We start from the raw sequence: 20,943 nt of genomic DNA on the forward strand, positions 1-20,943 counted from the left end.
CCTGGCGTTTCGTACTTAAGATGTCATTCAAAAGAAAAAAAAATCATATTTGCTAATTTTACGTTAACTGATGATATTGTTTTGTATGTTGGCCTGGTTCGTATTTTGTTGTTGCAGTTGCGTTGGTGTTCAGTGGTAGTTCTTTTATTTAAATCATTTTAGAATCAATTGAAGTTTTCTTTCATGTGTTCATTGCCAATTCCCAAGTTAGAAAAAGCGGGTAAACGTTACTGTGAAATAACGCAACTATTTAGCATAAAAGTAGACAGCCTCCAGTTAATCAGTGTGAGAATTATTTATTCCAGGTTCATTTCATTGTGTTTAATAACAACTACAGTATTTCTTTCCCTTTATTATTTCGTGACTTGTCATGTTACTACAACGTGTGTGTAGCCTTTTGTTGCCGCTCGTATGCAAATTTTTCCCTACGCATTGCTATTCACAATTTTAATTACTTATTGAATGCCGGCCGTTGTGGCCGAGCGGTTCTAGGCGCTTCTGTCTGGAACCGCGCGACCACTACGGTCACATGTTCGAATCCTGCCTCGAGCATGGATATGTGTGATGTCCTTAGGTTAGTTGGGTTTAAGTAGTTATAAGTTCTAGGAGACTGATGACCTCAGATGTTAAGTCCCATAGTGCTCAGAGCCATTTGAACCATCTGAGCTTAGTGAATAAACAGTGCCCAGTTAGGCCGGCGATCGTTTTTTTTTTTCATTTATTTCCTAAGTGGTAGTAAAGTTTGTTGTTTTGTATCCCAAGTCCCGTGGTACCCCTTCTCGTTGGAACAGTACATGAATAATTTCACAATTTTTGATAACTGAGCTACATGTAACTGAAAGTGGAGTAACCGGAGTAAGTTACCCTCGGAGATATTGTAAACATGTCCCTCACGAATTGGCGTCACATTTTCCTTCTAAAACAATAGCTTTGCCAAATTTTACTTTCCTTTAGGCACACGCGAACACTGTCGAACATATTTTCGCAGAATACAATTATGTAAAAGGGGGGACGTTACGCTCTTATCCAAAAGCAAAGTGAGCCTAAATCTTGAATGTGGGACCAACGCAATCATATTTTCCCTTAATCTTACAAGGAAACCCTTGAGAGCGAGGTCGCGGGTTCAATCTTTAGTAAGGCTCAATTGAAAGTATTGTGATAACAGTTATGACAGGAAAAATATTAGCTGCTACTGACTCACTGTGTGCATCAGGACGGCGGCTGAAAATGAATATCCGGGAGGTGCAGAGATCAATTTCTATAGGATTGTACAAGGTTGTTCTATATGATGAACCCTTATTCAAAAAATAGTATGTTTTCACGCTTAAATCCAAAACGAACAAGCTTTATACCAACGAAAAGAGGAAGTTTCATACTTTTTGGCGGGTGGCGGGGGGCGGGCGGTGATGGTTTCAGAAGCGGCCGGTAGAGTTCGCGCGGCAATAGGGCCGTCATTCCGTTTCACCGTCAGTTGTGAATGAGATGGCGACTGTGGAGCACAAGGTTTTCTGCGTTCTTGAGTTCGCGAAGTGAGTCGCAAATTGCAGTACAGCGGGCATTTTGTACCAAATTCGGTATTCAATCACCAACTCGCAAAAGCATTAGCCGTTGGTTTAAGCATCTTAAACAGACTGGGAGTGTGTGCAAAGCTAAAAGCACAGGCCGACCGCGTGTGTCAGAGGATGATGTGCCACGAATTCAAGAAAGTTTTGTGCGCAGTCCCAGTAAGTCTACCAATAGAGCCATTCGAGAATTTGGAATACCCCAACCAACTGTATGGAAAGTTCTAAAACGGTGTTTTCTATACAACCCCTACCGATTACAGCATGTGCAGGCTCTCAACCCCAGTGACAAACACAAGCGTTTTGCATACTGTAGTTATGTGCTGGCAAAGATGGAGGATGACGCATTTCTACAGCGCGAAATTTTTAGCGATAAAGCGACGTTCCACCTTAGTGGAAAAGTCAACAGACGCAATGTTCGCATGTGGGGTTTGCAAAATCCACATTCACCATTGCAACTCGAAAGAGATTTACCGAAAATCAACGTGTTCTCTGCCATATCCCGTACAAAGGTTTATGAACCATTTTTCTTTGCGAAAGGAACTGTAACGGGAACTTCAAACCTGGAAATGTTGGATGCTCCCTCAAGTTATGGAAGATTCCCAGGACTTCATTTTCCAACAGGTTGGAGCTCCGCCGCACTGGCACCGTGGTGTACGAGGGTTTTTGAGTGACTCCCTTCCTTAGCGCCGGATAAGTGGCAGAGGACTTGAGGACCTGGCTCTGCACTTCTGGCCACCGAGTTCTCCGAACTCCCACCCCGCGACTATTTGTTATGGGGTTATGTGAAGGACGCTGTTTTGCGTCCCACCTCTACCAACCACTCTGAAAGATCTGCGGTAACGGGTCACTGCTGCCGTGCACTCAGTAACAGCAGGTACGCTTTCGCGTGTGTGGGTCGAGTTTGGCTACTGAGTCGATGTTTGCCGTGCAGCCAACGGTGGCCACATTGAATATTTATAACATGTATCACATTCCTAATTAAACCATTAAAATTAATTAATTACAAATTATTACAAATTATTAAATTTATTAAATTGATATCAGACATTATGAAAAAGGAAAACTTTGAAACTTCTTCTTTTCACTGCTACAAAGCTTGTTCATTTTGGATTTGTACTTGAATAAATACGAAGTTTTGAAAATGGGTCCATCATTTAGAATAACCCTGTATTACACTTCACAAAATAGACATCGTCGACATTCAGGAAATGTTAAAAACAAAACGTTAACTTGCACTATGAACATCGAATGAAAAATGACGAGCTATAGTGATCGCCAAGGTTTGCATCATCAAGTTCGAAGGTGAACTTCTTAGGAGTTACAAAATGTGCAGGATGTTCAGCTTGATATCCACTTTTAAAGAAAGCATGTAGAACCGCGTTCGTCTAACAGGGTGATGAAACCCGATGGATTGTCGTGGCATGCCACCGAATGATAGTTGTGAAACTGTCTATCCTTTTAGGTGTAGCTACAGATAGTATGATAATATGCTTTATATGCACGGAAAAAACAAACATCCAGTGTTTGAGTTTGTTCAGCAGTTCCTGGCAGTGTGAACTGAAATGTCACACATTAGTCAGGAGGGACAGTTTTCTCTGAAGAAGTGCGATTTTTATACTCAGACCAGGAATCAAGCAAAAGCAAATTATTTTGACTAGCTATTGATCAAAAGCAGTGCTCGTATCATACGTGTAGCTGTCTTACTCTCATTTTCCCGCTCTTTCTAGCTGTGACGTAAACATTCCTTACTTCTTCTTCTTCTTCCGTATCCGGATGCACCAATTATATCTTCCCTTACCAGTACTTATCAACGTAGTTTGCTTTGTCATTGACTTTAAAAATATCACCTTTAGTGCATGTTATAGACATATCTGGGCAAATCAGTAGGTGGTCCAAGTCCTGTATTGCTCCGCAATCACACCTATCGCTGTCACTGTAGCCCCATTTAAATAGGTATGATTTGCACCCAGTTACTCCAGTGCGCAGCCGGTTTAGTGACCTCCAAGTTGTAAAAGGTAGTTGAAATCCTGCAGATCCCTCCTCAAGTAGTTCCACTGTGGAGTGTGGCACCATTTCTTCCCAAAGAGATAGCCGCCTTGCGACGGGCTTGGTGGCGAGCTCTTCAGTAGCTTCAATGAAACTCCTGCGGGATTTCAGCCGGAAACGTTGTTTTCGGTGCATATGCATCGGGTGTCGAGGATCAATCTTTTGTTTTGATCTTTCGATCTCGGCGGCTACTTGTCTGCGGATAGTGGGTGGTGCTATGCCTATGATGGGATAAATGATGTCTGTGGGAGTTGGTTTGAGGCATCCTGTGGCAATACGTACAGTTTCGTTTACGGCGACGTCAACTTGCTTAGTGTGAGCAGAGTTCCTCCAAACTGGCGCCGCATATTCCGCTGCTGAGATACTCAGCACCAGACCCGTGGTGCGCAAAACATGTGGTTGAGCTCCCCACGATGAACCTGTTAGCTTCCGCAGTATGTTGTTCCTTGCACAGACTTTTTTTTAGTGTTGTGACAGTGCTGCTTAAAAGTAAGTGCTCTGTCCAGTGTTACTCCCAGGTATTTTGGGCTGTTTGTGTGTTTCAGCTCTTCCCCTTGCCACATGACTCGGAGTTTCCTTTTGGCTTGTTTGTTCCTAAGATGGAAGGCGGATACTTGAGATCTACTAGGGTTTGGTTTGAGATTATTGCCGTCGTAATAGGTAGCAGGTTCTGTTAAGGCTCCTGTGAGATTCTCCTCCACTTGTTCAAAGGTTTTATCCTGAGTGGCCACTGCTGCATCATCAGCATATACGAACATTCGTGTCTGGTGGCTGATGGGAAGATCATTGGTATAGATGTTAAATAATACTGGAGCCAAGACACTACCCTGTGCAAGTCAATTTTTCTGTGTCCTCCAACGGCTGTTTTTAGATTGTAAGGTTACATAGTAGCGTCTGTTCTGTAGCATGCATTGCACAAACATAGAAAGGGTGTAGTCCTTAGTGACATTATACACTTTCTGGGTAAGCAACTTATGGTTAACTGTGTCATATGCCGTACTGAGATCCAGGAATGCGACCCCAGTTACTTCTCCTCTCTGATAGCCGTCTTCGATGTACTGTGTGAGATTAAGGATTTGGTCACAGCATGATTTTCCTGGTCGAAATCCAGCTTGTTCGTTAATAAGGGCTTTGTCCACATTATCAGCTATGCGTTTGAGGATCATTCGCTCCAGGACTTTAAATAAATGACAAAGCAGTGAGACAGGCCGGAAATTTTTAGCTTCAGCTGGGTCTTTCCCTGGTTTTAATAACGCAATAACCCGAGCTTTCCTCCACAGTTTAGGAATTTGCATTGTTCTGATACAGTTATTCATTAGCTCTAGGATCCATGCTTGTACTCCCGGTCCAAAATGTTTAATTTGCTCAGATCTCAGATCGTCGAGGCCAGCGGCCTTATTGTTTTTCAAATCGTTGATGGCATCTTGTAGCTCCTGAATGAAGAACGGGCGAGCTAGGAAGCTTATCTCCTCGTTCAATTTTCTTTACTGTACTTGCAAGATCACACACTCGAGAGAGAGAATCGTAGGGGGTGGGAAACCTCCAACTTCTCGCAGTACAATGTAATAACTTTCAAGCCAATTTAGCATCTACATTAACAGTCGATATAATTGTATACGAAGGCATTAAGCCATTGATATTAGTTTTTCTTGATACAACTCTCTTGTACCTCTAATTTTCAGAATTCCTTTCATTTGTATTTCCCCTTCAACCCCGGTTCATCGGAGTTGAAAAAAATGTCTTGCTGAACGATGGGAGTTCGTTTACCTCATGTACAAATTTTCGGGCCGATTCCGCAGTTTACTATGCATCGTCGCTTGACGCTTTGTTTGAAATTTCGTTATCTTACGTCTTTCAATTCTGCAGCTCTGATTGAAGTTACGCAATCATGCACTGCTTCCAGAATGAGATTTTCACTCTGCAGCGGAGTGTGCACTGATATGAAACTTACTGACAGATTAAAACTGTGCGCCGGACCGAGACTCGAACTCGGGTTCGCAGAAGAGCTTCCGTGAAGTTTTGAAGGTAGGAGACGAGGTACTGACAGCATTGAAGCTGTGAGGGCGGGTCGTGAGTCGTGCTTGGGTAGCTTAGTTGGTTGAGCACTTGCCCGCGAAAGGCTAAGTTTCCGAGTTCGACTCTCGGTCCGGTACACAGTTTTAATCTGTCAGGAAGTTTCATGCACTGCTTCCCTTGAAATCACTGTAATCTACGTTCCGCGCAGTTGGTTGAGCATAACGTAGTAGGTCACTATCATTCACATTCTGTAAATTGTATCGAGAATCCTTGAAACACGCAGACACCAGTTTTTGTAACAAGTGCGCCTTGTCCTCCGTTGAATATCCGTAGTTTTTCTTATACACTACAAGGTCATATTGCTGCGAAATTATTCGAAATCTGTTCATAATTGGTTTTTTACCATATTGCGGATGATCTTCCATGTACATAATTAAGTTTAGTACCCGCTCCTTGGACAACGATTGCCCATTACTAATTTCTCCGGAGACGGGATTTGTGTCCCCCTGCCCGACAAGGATGATGAACTGCACGACTCGACACCTGTTTCAGTATCACTTTCACTTGTTAAGCACGGGTCCTCCTCATGTACATTGATCCCACAGTCGAGCGTACACGACAGCACACATTCCACGGACACATCTTGCAGAAAAGCTAATATTTCATTTGCGCCTTCTCGTTCTGCGAAATTCCTCGCGTTCCTTTCTGATTTAATGTCAGCTTCGGCAAATGTTGTAGATATAATGCAATGGTTGCTTTGTTTATAGTTCCCATTGCTCTGCTTAGTATCAACACCACTTGCACCATAGCACTGTTCTGATTCACTCATCGATTAAGCAGTTCTGTAACACACCTTAGCCTCATGCTGTTTTCGCCATTGGATGCCTCCATTACTGCCCCTGATGCCATTAGCAGTCAATATTGTGGTTGCATAGAAGACAATATCTGCGGAATCGAAATCTGAAAAAATCTTTTGCCTTTTGCGACCTCACACTCAAAGGATTCCGTGTTAGCTAATCTGTAAAGAAATCAATATTTCTTGCACTTCTTCATCCCATGCTTTGTCTGTAATTAGATACTTTATGTCAAACCTAATATTCTTTTCCAAAATCAAGTCACTATTTTGACAGGAAAATCTGTACTTTAATTGAGATTTCCATGTTAAAATTCATAAAGAGAATCTGCAGATTCCAAGATACAAAAACTTAGAATCCATGTGGTCAGTAGCGAGCTATTTCATTGCACTGAACCATTTGTTATATGACACAGTAAAGCATTACTCTTCCTTCAGTTTTCTGCTGCGGTGCAAAGCAGCCTACGAGATAGATTACAGTCAGGTAGAAAATTGTCGTCTAACACCCACAGTGCTGTTATCATGTTTCAGATGTAGTAAGGTTCAGATCAGTATAACAGATAATAGGGGTTCTTTCCGTGCAGTCAGTTATCTGGTATGCGCTTTTGGTTAAGACATTGTGAAGCAATTCGATTGCGAGTCATAGTTTTGTCTTTTGTGCATATTGATTAGCCTTTTGGTGTGTGAAATTGTTTTCCGTTGCACTTAAACAGTTCTGTATTAGTCGGGTGAAATATTCAATCTTAACCAGATGCAATGTAAGATACTAATCAGATGTGCCTAAATGCTGAAATACAGGCACAGATGCGTCTTTAAAATTAACATCAAACTCAGAAATGCTTAACCTCTTACACGAGGATGAATTCACTGACAGCATAAATTTCATTAAGTATACTGTGATTAACCACAAATCTTAAACAACTAAGGATCAGAATTTGCCAAATTAAAGTGCACTAATGGCAGCTTTTGCGATGTGTTCCGTGGAGCACGAAACCGGCTACAGGCGACACAGCAACAATTTGGCAGAAATGTGCTCAGTTCCACATTCACAGAACGCAGATTCCAAATTGATGGTTCATCTCTGGAGATTATGTTCCTTGTGACACCAGAACGAATTTAGTTAAGTGACTTTTTAGGTTGTCCGTATTTTTGTTCTGTCGAGAGAGATCATTAGGTCTCACCGACAGTTCAACGTGAAGGGTTCTAGCACGTCATCTTTGTAGTACCGTTTGGTGTTGTGTGGCTGTATGCCTTACATGTATTACGTAAACTCTTTCTCGGCTAAATTCGTGGATGTGATTGTTGATAAACAAACAGAGGATCAACTTAGGATATTATTTCGCTAACTGACTGTTTCGTTAGTTCATGGTAGATTCTTTATACGTTATGAATGAACAACACTAGACACTTGTGTAATATTCTACAGTATTTATCATTAAACTAACCAGTTTTCGGTTACCAAGCAATCATCATGTACTATGATACTTTTTTGTAGCTGTGAATTTAGTGAGATCGAAGTTTTTAAACCAGGTGCATCCAAAAGTCTTTCAATTGGGTCTCGAAGATGACAATTATTAACGTCAATATAAGTCTAAAACGAGAATTATTTCGATAAGAAGGTGACACAAAAACTATTTATCTTAGATGAAATGTTTGACACATTGATATAATAAACTTCATGATAAACTGTTTAGAGAACAAAAAGAAATTGATCAAAATGCAATGAAATTTGGTGACATGTTTCAAGAGCATGACTGTGTGACTTGTCTAAATTCTACACAGACAACTTACCAATCCGTCCTGTAGTGTGTTCGTTATCAGACCGAATTTACAAATAAGCCAAAGAGTTAAAGAACGTTATTAAAATTAAAACCAAGATTAAACCACTCACAGTATTCTGAATTCCATTAACGTAGCGAACAATTTAAAACACATCCACTTTACCTCCTCCCCTCCCCTGCCCCCCCTAAACACACACACACACACACACACACACACACACACCAGTGCCAAGCTTGTGTCTTTTGATGTAAGAAGCCTATTCAGAAATACATCTGATACCCGTTCAGGAGTAAGTAATTAATCTCAAAGACTTTCTTGATGAATATGAAGTTAACCCATTTACAAGTGATGACAGAAGGTTAGCAATACTCACTTGCTAAACACTAAATTATTTCCTTTTCAGTGGTAATTAATGTATATACCGTCATATAGTCTAGCTATGGGCTCCACCATCAGTCCAGTACTAGCAGAAACCTTCCTTGACAATTCTAAAAAATAGTTTTAGTAAAAAACTCACATTTACAAGTAAGATTTGTAACCGGTTTGGGTATATTAATCACCTATTATGCTAATGTACGGAAAATTGCCAGAGAACTTCAAACGTTAAATTTCAAGCAGAACGATGTTAAATTCATAATGTTTCAGACTTAATTTTTTTGCACCCATGGTCTGTGGGTAGCCTCTTTCTTCGGTAATCAAAAAATTCCATGTAATGGGATCGAAACTAGTCACTACTTAAATTTTGAATAAAAATCATCAGCAATGGCGACCGAATACCTCCTGTATAATAAGCCACCCTCGTTCTGCCAACAGCCTTGTCAAAGTGGTCGGAGGAGCGGACAGTGGTTCAGTTCACTTTCTTGCTCTTGGAATGGGAAATTGCCTCTAAAAGGCGGAAGAATCAGAAATGATCAACGGCATGAGAACGCAGAACGCAATGGAAACCATTGCATTAAAGACTCATAAAGTGTATCTGCTGGATATCTGGCATGTAACTGGAAAAGTACCATGACAATCTCTCCAATGGCAAAAGATTCTGGATTAGTCCCATATACGGAGATCAGGGAGCGGACTGACAAGGGGGAGGTGACCACGAGAAGGAATAACCAAGAAAAGAGTAATATTCTGTAAGTCGGAGAGTGGAGTGTCAGATGTCTGAGCGCGGTTGTAAAAGTAGAAGATATGGAAAGGAAAATGCAAAGGCTCAGTCTAGATATAGTGTGGGTCAGTGAAGTTAAATGGAAAGAAGGTAAGAATTCTGGTCAAATGAAAAATATAGGGTAATATCAACAGCAGCAGGAAACACTACACACATCAAAAAAGTTTTGCATCACCTCGGTTCCGAGATTTTCGGAACCTGTACAGAAAATTGGAATAGAGATCGACACAAACATCATTTACGCCCTTCTTATTGCTCATGAAAACGACACATTGTATGTTGTACCACCATACAGCGAGACCTTCAGAGGTAGTGGTCCAGATTGCTGTACACACCGGTACCTCTAATACCCAGTAGCACGTCCTCTTGCATTGATGCATGTTTGTAATCGTCTTGACACACTATCCACAAGTTCATCAAGGAACTGTTGGACCAGATTGTCCCACTCCTCAACGACGAGTCGGCGTAGAACCCTCAGAGTGGTCGGTAGGTCACTTCGTCCGTAAACGGGCCTTTTCAATCTATCCCTGGCATGTTCGGAAGGGTTCATATATGGAGAACGTGCTGGCCACTCTAGTCGAGCGATGTCGTTATCCTGAAGGAAGCCAATCACAAGTTGTGCACGAGGGCGCGCGAACTGTTCTCCATGAAGACTAAAGCCTTGCCAATACGCTGCCAATATGGTTGCACTATCGGTCGGAGGATGGTATTCACTTATCGTACAGCCGTTACGGCGCCTTCCATGACCACCTGCCGCCGGCCGAAGTGGCCGTGCGGTTAAAGGCGCTGCAGTCTGGAACCACAAGACCGCTACGGTCGCAGGTTCGAATCCTGCCTCGGGCATGGATGTTTGTGATGTCCTTAGGTTAGTTAGGCTTACCTAGTTCTAAGTTCAAGGGGACTAATGACCTCAGCAGTTGAGTCCCATAGTGCTCAGAGCCATTTGGACCATTTTGAACCACCTGCCGCGTACGTCGACCCCACATAATGCCACTCCAAAACAGCAGGGAACGTCCACCTTGCTGCACTCGCTGGACAGTGTGTATAAGGCGTTCAGTCTGACCGGAATGCCTCTAAACACGTCTGCGACGATTGTCTGGTCGAAGGCATATGCGACATTCATCGGTGTAGAGAACGTGATGCCAATCCTGAGCGGTCCATTCGGCCTGTTGTTGGGCCCATGTGTACCGCGCTGCATGGTATCGTGGTTGCAAAGATGGACGTCGTGGGTGAAGTTGCACATCACGCAGCCTACTGTAACACGACGTCCTGTGGCTGCACGAAAAGCATTGTTCAACATGGTGGCGTTACTGTCAGGATTCCTCCGAGCCATAATCCATAGGCAGCGGTCATCCACTGCAGTAGTAGCCCTTGGGCAGCCTGAGCGAGGGATGACATCGACAGTTCCTGTATCTCTCTGTATCTCCTCCATGTCGGAACAACATCGCTTTGGTTCACTCCGAGACGCCTGGACACTTCCCTTGTTGAGGGCCCTTCCTGGCACAAAGTAACGATGCAGACGCGATCGAACTGCGGTATTAACCGTCTAGGCATGGTTGAACTACAGACAACACGAGCCGTGTACCTCCTTCCTGGAGGAATGACTGGAAATGATCGGCTGTCGGACTCCGTCCGTCTAATAGGCGCTGCTCATACAGGGCTGTTTACATCTTTGGGCGGATTTAGTGACATCTCTGAGGAGTCAGTGGGACTGTGTCTATTATAGAGTATGCACAGTCAACGTCTATCTTCAGGAGTTCCGGGAACAGGGGTGATGCAAAACTTTTTTTGATGTGTGTACAACGGCAGTGGGAGTCGTAATGAATAGGAAGTTAGGGCAGAGAGTGAGTTACTGTAAACAGTTCATGAAATGGATGCTCTCATCAGATTCGATAGCAAAGCAACGCCGACAACAATAGTTCGAGTATACACGCCAACACTACAAGCAGAAGATGAAGAGATAGAGAAAGTATGTGAAGATATTGAACGGGTAATTCAATATGTTAAGGGATATACAAATCTAATACTCTTGGGGTAATGAAACGTAATTGAAGGGTAAGCCTGGAAGAAATAGTTACGGGAGAATATGGTTTAAGTAGCAGCAGTGAGAGAGCAGAATGAGTGACTGAGTTCTGTAATAAATTTCAGATGGTAATAGCGAATACTCTGTTCAATAGTCACAAAAAGAGGAGGTATACTTGGAAAAAGCCGGGAAATACTGGTAGATTCCACGTAGATTAAATCATCGTCATGCAGAATGTCGAAATCAAATACTGGATTGTAAAGAGTGCCTAGAAGCAGATGTAGACCAGACCACAATTTAATATTGATGAAGAGTAGGCTGAAGTTTACGAGACTGGACTGGAAGATTGTATATCTGTAAAAAGGGGTGGCTGCCCAACCCCAAGTGGTTTCTCCCCAGTCTCGCCATGTTTTGAAGACACTCACCACACCACTCCTCGACCATCCAACAAGTCGTGCAGTTTCCGAAATTCTCGTGCCGATCCACTGGGTCATCAGTCTTCCCTCGGTAAAACTCAGATGGATTGCTCGGCTTCGCCATTGTACACACAGACAGAACGCTCACTGATACTACGTGCAGTGTGCGTGTGTCTGGCCAGCAGTCATTTCTCGCTAGGTGCCCCTGCTATCCGCTGGATGGGTTTATATCGAGAGCAGGTCTGTGCTCATAATGTTCTGACTAATTAATGTAATTCGATGCAACAATGTGGAATGGATGAGTTGTCTACATGTCCTGACACACCTGACCCCTCGTGTAACTACGCGATGGCACGTATTATGAATCAATATTTGGAGAGATGCGCTATATAGTATCCACCGATACACGATATTCTTCTGTATACCTTGGAGTTTCCGTACACTTGTCTTCTGGAACCCAGTTGGTACTTATGATTACTTCTGTATTTCTGCTAGGAACTTTTAGTTGGGTGTTCTGTGTTGCCTAAAAGACAAGGCGTGGTACAAGATAACACCTATATATTACGTAACTGCACAGGATTCAAGTGTTTTTCGTTCCCGGGAGAAGTGTAAACTACTGCTTCTGCTTGTTTTCCTATTCCTCTGGTTGAGTTTTTAGCGGCAGTATTGTGAATAAGGCACTGGACCTGCGTTCGTGATGACCGAGGGTCAAGAAATGCACATCTAGGTTTTCTGAGGCTTCCGTCAATTGTTTATGTCCAACTCTGGAATAGTTCCTTTAAAATAAAAACAACCACCATTCTTCCACATCCTTCCCCTACCCGAGCTAGTATGCCATCTACAATGACCTCAGCTTCACAGAACGATAAATCGTAATTTCCTTCCCTTCCGTCTTTCCTCTCCTACTTCTGACGTATATGAAAGGAATTCCTAATTTTGTCTTTCAACGGGATGACTCTCCCGTTCATTTAAACTGGAACAGTTGTGAAATCCTGAAAGCTCTGTTAAACATATCTCTGGATGAGCCGTTTTGGGGATCGTGAAACGCTGTATTGCCCCAGCCTCCACTATCACCTGACTTGACACCATGCGATTCAGTTTTGCTACGTGTCAGACTTACTAACTGAAAATGAATACTTTGAGGTAGTAATAAATAATATCTCTGCAGTTCGAACTGAGATGGGAATGTAATCGAACTCAGCAGCTATTCAGAGTGTAAAATGAATTACGTTTCCAAAATTTTTCAGTTTTCAGAAGAGATACAGAAGAAAATTCTTTTACGTGACTAAAACGTCACCGGTGCATTATTTCCCCGTTAAGTGTCCATGAAGATTCTGACATTAGTAATGTTCAGAGATGGTGTTCCCAACTGCCATGTATAGAGATGCCGATCATGTCCTCCGTTTACAATAAGGCACTGCTAGCATCTGCGTGCTAACGATTGTCTAGCTCACAATATTCAGGTGTTTCACTAATAATCGAGTATGGCTACAGCTTCAACAAAAATTGTGACCAGCTCTTCTGAAGCGTCAATTGGTGTGCAGACGAAAAACGTTGTGGACAACGTACTCATCCTCTCCTTCCAATCCAACATTTGGAGTAAATATTGTCTACATGTTCTCTGACATCAACGGCAGGGTATTGTGGTGCCCGCCCTGTTGGAACCATAACCGCTGCCTGATTGCTTTCGCGGCATTCTACATCATTTCTGATAGTGCTTCACGCATGAAGTAGCGGTTCTTTCCATCACGAGCTCACTAGACAGGAGATACGCCCCAGTAGATGGTCGCGTACAATACCATCCCATGCATTTATGGATATTTGTTGATGATGAAATACAAGTTCCGTTAGGATTTTGCAGCTCCCAGACATGCTTAATGCAGCTGTTGAATATTGCTTCCCATGGGAAGAAAGAATCATAAGTAAACAAAAAAGGTGTTTGGAAATCATGGACGATTACAGTTTGGCGTAGACATCATTCTCAAAATTCCACGCACTAGGGAAAAATCATCTGCCGATATTTCTTGTACCTTCTGATACTTGACAGGATGCGTGTTCGTCTCGTACAGAACATTCCTCAAAATGGCGTTGGAGGCATTTATTTCCTGAGTTGTGGATCATGTGCTAGTGCTAGGCTTGTCCACAATTCACTGTGACACAGCTTCCTCAAAATGAACAGTTTGGCCGCTGCGAGGTCTACCAGTTTCTCGTCGGTCTGATCTAAGGGTTTCCGCTTTACGAAGACAGTCTTCATATCTTTGACTTTAAAACGTCCCCATAGAAAAATTATACATGACTGTGTTGAAACTGACACACAATATTTTTAGCGCAACGCAATCTGGCTTTCAAAAATCCCTACAAAAGAAGGGCCCTGACTAACATTAACCTATACCTTTGACAAATCACTTACCTCACAAAAATCTTCGTTACTCGAACTACTGCAATACAGCGAGCGCCACTACTGCCAGCTAAATAAAAGATTCAAACTACTGAAGGCACTAACTACTGATAGGCATAGTTAGTAAATGAAAGATTTTGATAGAGAACAAACAATGTATGTACCTTAATAGTGTTCAAAAGTCGTAATATACATAGCAGTTCATGACATCCAGTCTTACAAATTTCAAAACTCCGCCATTTCTCTCCCCACATTCACCACTGCTGGCGGCTCACCTCCAACTGCGCAACGCTACGTGCTGTTCACATCCAGCTGCCCAACACTACAATGGCAGACAACAATGCAAACTAGCCACAGACTGCACATAGCACAGCCAATGATTTTCATACAGAGCGCTACGTGGCGTTACCAATATAAAAACCTAAACAGCCTACTTACATAGCCCCCATGGTCCCCACAAAAAATTTTACAAATTGTTTTGGGCAGTGGACAATACAGATTTTAAAAAATTTTTCATAATTACAATAACAAAGAAATCAAATGCACACACTTATTGATACAATGTTGGTCAAAAGATAAAATTTTCTCACAGTCCACAAAGACAGTCCTGATCATTCATCACAGTAAAAATGCAGTGGTTTTTTTTTCACTCAAAGTCTGAGCAGTAAAAGAGAATACACACGGAAGTAGTGGATTTCCATGCAGTCTTGAAGAAGTAGTGTTGTCCTTCGAACAGAAAGACAGTGCTAACTCCTGACATGCAGACAGGTAATGGGTCACAACAGAGCAAACCCACAGCAGAGTCAGTCGAAGTTTTGAAGAATATTGGTAGGTAGGTCATCACAGAGCAGACCCACTGTAGTCCTGGTAGAGATTATGGTATTGGTGGGCCACCAGAGATGCAGACCCACTGCAGTCCTTGTAGAAATAATGATATTGGTGGGCCACCAGAGATGCAGACCCACTGTAGTCCTTGTAGAGATGGCCAGCAGCCATCTCTTGCGGCTGTGCAGGTGCACAATCACCATCGAAGAGTCTTGCGGACAATATAGCAACTCCATAAACCACCACTTGTGCACTCACAAAAAATTTTTTTGAAATGTCCTTAGAACCAGCAATGCTGTTATCCAGTCCCTTGCTGAATTATCAACAAACTTGCAAGCACTAACAGTCCCAACGTCTCACATACTGTGCATATATTATGACCAACAGAAACGTGTGCAGTGAAATGATACTTAATTTGAAGAACTGGTGTCTATACAATTATAAATTTACAATATAAGAATACAATTACAAAGGTACAATTTACATCATTAAAGAACATAACAGTACAGATAACATTTGTCGTAACACAGGCTTTACAAAAGAATAGAAATAAACATATACATCAGTGTTACAAGAATTATGACGTAAGTACATACATAAAGATCAGAATAACTTTTGAAACATCACCTTCACATATGAACAACAAAACAGAATAAATAATGTCTAAACATCTTTACAAAGTAAATAACATATTATCAGAAAAATTCTACAATGTAACTCCCATCAGATAAACACATAAAGACAGGAAGAACACAAATATACAAGAGTGCACAAACACATACCGGAATAATAGAAAGGGAAAGGACAGGGTTTGTTTTACTGCAGTATCTTGCAAACAAAACTTTCTTTACTTCTCGGAGATTTCCCTTTGTTCTTCATTATTTCAAAAAGTGCTATCTATACCTGCTTTCTGTACTTTTTTCATGAAACTTCTCAATGCATTTCTTCCAATTCATCGCAACTCATTCTCTTATATAGTCTACCCCTCTAAAGCTAACTTAAATCTACTGAGCTCAGATGCTAAACTAAGGGACGAGGCAATGCAGCAACACACAACGAATTAACACAAACAGCAATGACAAAAAATGCAAATTGCAAAGCAAGCAACAAGCAGTATATCTAAATTATGAAAGTAATTGCAATATTACAACTAATATAAGGCACTGTGCAGCAAACAAGAAATATAAATCAGTAGTAAAACTGGCTTAACAGAGTAATACAAAGTGAAATTCAGTAGCACTATGCCTGGCAAACAGCAGCAGCAAATGCAATAACTTATATCTAAATATGACATAGCTCAAGCAGAAAAAATATTACAGTAAAAATGGCCATGTTTAATACCTATGTCACATCTTAACAATAGGGTGATGCATCACCTTAACTTACACTACTAAAAAAGTTACCCAGTCATTGACAAAAATTATGTATGCAATTCCTGTGAAGGGAAATGTCTTTTTGTGCTCCCTCGTTTTTTTGAAGTAGATTATAAAGTTATTATTTACTGGATCTGTAGGCATAAAATATTTATATTAGTACATCTATAAAATTTTATTTTAACCAATGCTGCAGTGCAGCTAGAAACTAGATATTAAACAAAATGAGCAATCTCTCAACTGCAAAGACAATAGATGTAAAATGTTTCTCATCATTTCATTAGGCATTTTAGTAAATATCATAAATTAAGAGCTCCACAGTGTAATCATATGTTTTCAAGTTTGAGCGTGTCGTATTTGCGATGCTTTCTACAAAGAAATGTCAATAGCGAGGATAATGGCCCCCTTTCTTTCTCCACCTGTGCCTCTGAAAGGCACACACTAATGGCTTTTTTCCAGGCGACTGTCGTGCAGGTGGGTGCCCACGACACATTACGTGAAGGTCACTTAACTTTCTTACCAAAATATTTACAACACCAGTTTGCACTACAGTGACAGTCTCATAAAAATTTCACAGGTCGAAAATTTGCTTTACAAATGTGTAGAAACAAAATCCTGTAAATATAACAGTGTCCAAAAAATTTTCGCCGGCATTGTGGTACATTCACGCATATACACACATTTCATAACTCTTAAAGTACGATTTTTGGTTTCCAACATCCTTTTCATAAATCAGAGTCCCTAACCACTACTCCTTATTCCTTACCTTATTACACATATACATATTCGTCGACACTTCTTCAATATTTCATCATAATAAATACGTAGCATATACAAATTCCTCATATAGCATCAGCTTCTCGATCATAAACATACCTCAACAGCATAATACACATTCTCATCGTAATAATAACATCATAAGAACTCAGCCAAATCTCAAAAACGGCGTAGCTTTCTGCAATAATTTCAAAACCTAAAAAAAAAAATTCTCTGCTCATTTCAATAGTGTCATCTACCTCAAACGTACTTTAAAAATCATGATCCCATACCAAATACATCATTCAAAGCTCTCATAGTATCACAATGGTTCCGAAAAAAGATGAACAGTTCACGAAGTACAGACAAAATACAGTATCATAAGTGTGAAGTTATCAAACTGTGTAATTGTGTTAACATGTGTCACTGATGTAGTAAAAAAAAATGTTTGTCTCTCTCAGTTAAATGATCAGATAGCTGTGTAATTTATGTGTTAGAGAAATATGGTACCGATCTGTAAAGTTGTATAAGCAAATACCATATTAGCTAGGGCTCCTTGTGCTTGCCAAACACATGGTACACAAAGTAGGCGTGTACCCCCCTGAGGATTAATGTAATTATACCCTCAGGTGTTACAGATTACAGCAATGGAATGAAGTTTATCACAGAAAACTTTCTTTGTAATTTAAAATTCTTTAAAAATAAATGTTTTAAGTACAAAATTAATCACTCAAATGCGTGTCCTGTAGCGCTAAATTGTGCGTCTTGTTGTAACATACGCGCCCGGGTTCCCGGGTTCGATTCCCGGCGGGGTCAGGGATTTTCTCTGCCTCGTGATGACTGGGTGTTGTGTGCTGTCCTTAGGTTAGTTAGGTTTAAGTAGTTCTAAGTTCTAGGGGACTGATGACAATAGATGTTAAGTCCCATAGTGCTCAGAGCCATTTGAACCATTTTTGTAACATAATCTCTGTCGTTACTTAAGGGTAAAAAATGTGCCAAGTGTCGTAATTATCGTCGTCCGTAAGCAAAGTTCTGTGGAAGTCAATGTACTTACCTCATGATAAACAAAAGTGAAATGCTTTGCGTATAGATATCTGAGTTACTACGCTTATTGCCGTGATGAAGAAAGTACTGTGCTGTAACGTATTGTTGTGCTACAGAAAAGGTTGTCTCATTGTAGCTATACCACAAAAGTTACCACTAAAACATGTTTTACTTTCCAGAATAATTCAGAAAAACAGTGCAGATATAAAGCAGATACAGCACAAAAGCAACAACGTAAATTGTGTCACACATTAGTAGCGTCGTGATATAATTGTGTAGCTGTCGAAGAAACCAAACACTAAGTCATTTTTAATCTCACAGAAAGTACTTCAAATAAAGAATGTCTTTTCAAGTAAACCAAAATGTTGCTTTAAAATCTCATTAGCAGAATATGTTCTAATTATGTAAGCCTTATAGTCGTTATGTAATCGTGCAATTAACAAGCAAGAATGTACACACACAATAACACCGTGTCCTCTGTTCATTATAACAATGCATTCGTAATTTGTGTTTAAATAAGTTCTCTTGGTTCTTGACTGGATATTTAACTTCAAACATTGTTGCATGTTAACAGATTCTAAGTCTGACAAAGCATACTAGTAATGTAAAGTGAAAAGTTTTATGGCAAAGACAAAGTTAAAAAACAGATTATCTCTCAATAAGCGGTTTTATATGTGAAATGTGGTGCAATCCTTTACTCTTCATAGTACTCAGAGTTTCAACTTGAACACAATTATTATCCGGTATACGTCGCTAAAGAATACTGGAATTTTTCTCAAGGTTAGCGTCTATGTTATTTTTCTCTGAGCCATCGGACGCACGTGGCTGCCTGCGGTGCGAATCATTGTCTGTTTCTTTGTTGGCGCGCGTCATAATTGGGATTAGGAGACCTAACTTCTACAAATTCACCTTGTCGAGAGTGCCCTGCTCTGTTTGAATCCCGCCAGTTCTGATAAAAATCGGGTCTGTCGTTATCATTATATCGTCTGTCGCCATGTCGGTAGATTCCACAGTTTCTTTCTTGTCGGTCACGTGGTGGAGAATTCCTCCCTGAATCGTAACTGCGCGCTGAACTGTTGCGTCTGAAATTATTCTGTCTCCCTTGATAATAACAGTTCTGGTTACCATATTGTCTGTTTCTATGATTGTCTCTGTCATATTCATTACTACGGAAATGCGAACTTTCTCTGTAACTATTACTCTGCCAGTGGTTGTCATACGGGTGATGTCTGTTTAGGTCACGATTTGTGTTGTGAGAATAGCCTCGTCGTGTCCAGTTATTATTTCCTTCATCGCGGAATTGCGACGGATGTGACCTGTAATTGTTGTGTTCCTGTTTTCGCGTTCCGCGATTGTCAGTGTCAATTTCTAATTCTTGTAAGAGTCCATGAAAAGCTTCAGTGTCGTCTTTGCAACGTCCTGCCAAAATAATATGTCGTAAATGTTCAGGTAATTTCATTAAGCAAATGTGGATGAGTTCTGAGGGGCTGTATGAGTTTGACAGGTATTGATTCTTGTGCAACATGTCTTCAAAATATTTCACAGGACTGGAAAATTCAGATTGTTCGAAATGTTTCATCATTATGATGCTATGTTTTACTCTGTCTTGTGTAGCTTGAGACCAATATGCTGAGAGGAAGGCATGATAAAATTCTCCTTCACTGTGACAATCGTGAATGACCGATCGCATTCTTTCAGCTGGTTCATTCTCTAAGTAGCCACACATAAATTCTAATCTGTGCTATAATGACCAGTTGGGTGGAAAACAATAACAGAATTGATGAAGCCACACTTGTGGATGAATGTCGTTGCCAGAATTCTTAAATGTTTTGAATTTACGTGTAGTAATGAACAGCTTATAGTCAAAATCATCGTGTCGGCGAGTAGCATATCGGTCATTGTTACGTCGTGTCGGCGGTTCCATCTCAAAATTCGGTGCACCTTGCCAATTTCTTTCATAATTTCCGAAATTCCCTGTGTTATTATTTTGTGGCTTTTCTGTATTTCTAAGTCCCTCTTCCCCTGCTGGCGCGCGAGTGTCCTCTGAAATATATAATTTTTGTATTACTTGTGCCAACTGATCTTGTACTTCCCGGATTTCTCTTTTGTGTTGCGTATTAATTTGATTCTGATTTTGTTTGAATTTCTTAATTTGTTCATACTCTTCTGTGTCAGTGATGGCTACAGGTCTTGTGTCATTCAAATCATCATCCACCTTTACAGATAAGTTAGTGAACTCATCCGAAAGTTCGGCTACTTTCTCCGATAGTGTACTTATTTCCTCAGTGTGTTTTTCTGAACCAAGTTTCAGAGTGTCCATTTGTGTTGAAATCGTATCTACTGTGTCCTTTAAGTTTTCCTGAGTTTTTGCAAGTAGCGTAACCGAATCCGTAGATGCAGCTGAGTCAATTTTAGCCCACAAGGTCTCATTATTTTCATGAACAATGGTTTGCAGTTCTTTATGGCTGCTTCGTGATTCTGTAATGCATTTTCACGCCGTGAAAAAATAGGTTGAAAATGCTCACAAATTTGTGCTTTTACGTCATTACAGACTTTTTGACATTTCGATTCAATGTTATGTAACTCAGTAGTTAAATCTTCACGTGTTTGTTCAAGTGTGGTGTCTAACTTTTGAAGCTTTTGCTGTGTTTGTCAACTGATTTTGTTCCATTGTGTCTAGCTTTTGA

The sequence above is a fragment of the Schistocerca nitens genome, chromosome 4 (genome assembly GCF_023898315.1).
Source record: "Schistocerca nitens isolate TAMUIC-IGC-003100 chromosome 4, iqSchNite1.1, whole genome shotgun sequence".
Classification (NCBI taxonomy): domain Eukaryota; kingdom Metazoa; phylum Arthropoda; class Insecta; order Orthoptera; family Acrididae; genus Schistocerca; species Schistocerca nitens.